Genomic DNA, 2,500 nt, shown 5'->3' with positions numbered 1-2,500 from the left:
AGGCATGCTTGGGCGAGCTGATCCCGCATCAAGTCGACGGGTCTAGGCATTCTTGGGCGCAGATCCCGCATCGTCTCGTCGCGTCTGGGCGCAAACACGTCGCGTCTCGTTGCGTCTTCAGAAGTCGTCGCTAACAGCACCTTTGGTTGCCACTGGTGGTTAGGCTGGTTGGTTGCGCAAACCCTATAGGAGGGTGGCATGCTGGTGGGCGTTTTTGCCCGGATAGGCACTAGAATGTGCAGATTTTGGGCGTTTTTGCCTGGATAGGCTAAGGAATGGGCATGCTTTGGGCGTTTTTGCCCGGATAGGCACCGGAATGCTTGGCCTTGGCTTGTCCTAGCAAGGCATTGCTGGGTTGGGCTCCCTTGGCCTTTTGGGCGCCTTGGACGATGTCTTGCGAAGACCATGGGCACAAGGCCATGGCATATGGTGAGGAAAGGACCACGGTTGCCAAGGTTAGGCACCGGAATGCTTGGCCTTGGCTTGCCCTAGCAGGGCATTGCTGGGTTGGGCTCCCTTGGCCTTTTGGGCGCCTTGGACGATGTCTTGCGAAGACCATGGGCACAAGGCCATGGCATATGGTGAGGAAAGGACCACGGTTGCCAAGGTTAGGCACCGGAATGCTTGGCCTTGGCTTGCCAAAGCAGGGCATTGCTGGGTTGGGCTCCCTTGGCCTTCCGGGCGCCTTGGACACTGTCTTGGGAAGACCATGGGCACAAGGCCATGGCATATGGTGGGGAATGGACCACGGTTGCCAAGGCTAGGCATATAGAGAGGAATCGCATTTTTGCCCGGATAGGCACCGGAATGCTTGGCCTTGGCTTGCCATAGCAGGGCATTGCTGGGTTGGGCTCCCTTGGCCTTCCGGGGGCCTTGGACGCTGTCTTGGGAAGACCATGGGCACAAGGCCATGGCATATAGTGAGGAATGGACCACGGTTGGCAAGGCTAGGCATATAGAGAGGAATGGACCACGGTTGCCAAGGTTGCGCAAGTTTTGGGCATTTTTTGCCCGGATATGCCCAAGTATGCCCCGATAGGCCCGTTACGCCCCGGTATGAACGCGTATGCCCGGATAGACTCGGTATGCCTTGGGATACATGCGTATGCCCCGATAGGCTTGGTACGCCCCGATATGCGCACGTGTGCCCCAGTAGGGCTCGGTATGCCCCGGTATGTACGCGTGTGCCCCGATAGGCCCGGTATGCCCTGATAGGCCCGGTATGCCCCGATATGCACACGTGTGCCCCAATAGGGGTCGGTATGCCCCGGTAGGTACGCGTGTGCCCCGTAATGCACGTTTCGCAGATCTCCCCGCATGTCCCGCCCCTATATGTAATACTTACTTACTTACTTACTTTCTTTCTTGCTTGCTTGCTTGCTTGCAATGGTTGGGAGTGCCCGGCATGCCCCGCTGCAGAGACCAAGGGCGCAATGACTTGGCACCGCGGATGCCGGGACTCCGGCACTTCCCGTGGCACTGATGGTTGGTTCCAAAGACAAAAGGCCGTGCAAGGCCACCGCACCGCGGATGATTTTGCTCGTGCTGGCGCCGTTGTGTGGCCAAAGAACATGCGCGAATGCTCGTGTCGGAAGGGTTGGTGTCCTGGCCCCGCGGGTGTCACGAATGCTCGGTTGCGAAGACCATGGGACCAGAGCCATGGCACGTCGGATGATGGCTCCAGCTGGCGCCCCGGCACTTTCTGTGGCATTGATGCTCGGTTTCAAAGACAAACGAGCGCAGGGCCAGGGGACCGCGGATGACTGCTCGTGCTGGCCCCGTTGGGCGGCATTGATGGTCGGTTGCAAAGAAAATGCGCGATTGCTCGTGTCGGGGCCTGGCAAGCCAAGGCCAAGCGAGCCATGGCAACGCGGATGATGGCTCCAGCTGGCGCCCCGGCACTTTCTGTGGCATTGATGCTCGGTTTCGAAGACAAACGTGCGCAGGGCCAGGGGACCGCGGAGGACTGCTCGTGCTGGCCCCGTTGGGCGGCATTGATGGTGTGTTGCAGAGAGCATGTGCGATTGCAAGTGTCGGCCGGGTTTGGGTTCCCTTGGGCTTTCGGGTGCCTTGGACGCTGTCTTGCGAAGACCATGGGCACAAGGCCCCGTCCTGGCCCCTTGTTCGATTCGCTCTCGTCTTGCGCTTGCTTCCAAGGTCCTCCATGACCTTCCCCATGGCCTTGCTAGATCCCCCCCATGACGCATGACCTCTGTCCGTTGATTGGTTTTGAGTGCACACCATGCCCGGCTTGGCACCGTGTTGTCGCGTGAGTGGCATTTGGATCGTGCATGCTGGTGGGCTACCTGCCAATGCGCACAAGCCTTGCACACTAGCCTTGCGCACGAGCCTTGCACAAAAGCCTTGGACACAAGCCTTGCGCACAAGCCATGCGCACAAGCCTTGGACGCTAGCCTTGCACACAAGCCATGCATACAAGCCTTGCTCACAAGCCTTGGGCACTGGCCCATCGCAGTAGCCTTGCACACAAGCCTTGCGC

This window comes from Tasmannia lanceolata, unplaced genomic scaffold (genome assembly GCF_043159265.1).
Source record: "Tasmannia lanceolata isolate RefF3 unplaced genomic scaffold, GAP_Taslan_0.1 ptg001339l, whole genome shotgun sequence".
NCBI classification, from domain to species: domain Eukaryota; kingdom Viridiplantae; phylum Streptophyta; class Magnoliopsida; order Canellales; family Winteraceae; genus Tasmannia; species Tasmannia lanceolata.
This window is presented reverse-complemented; position numbering follows the sequence as displayed.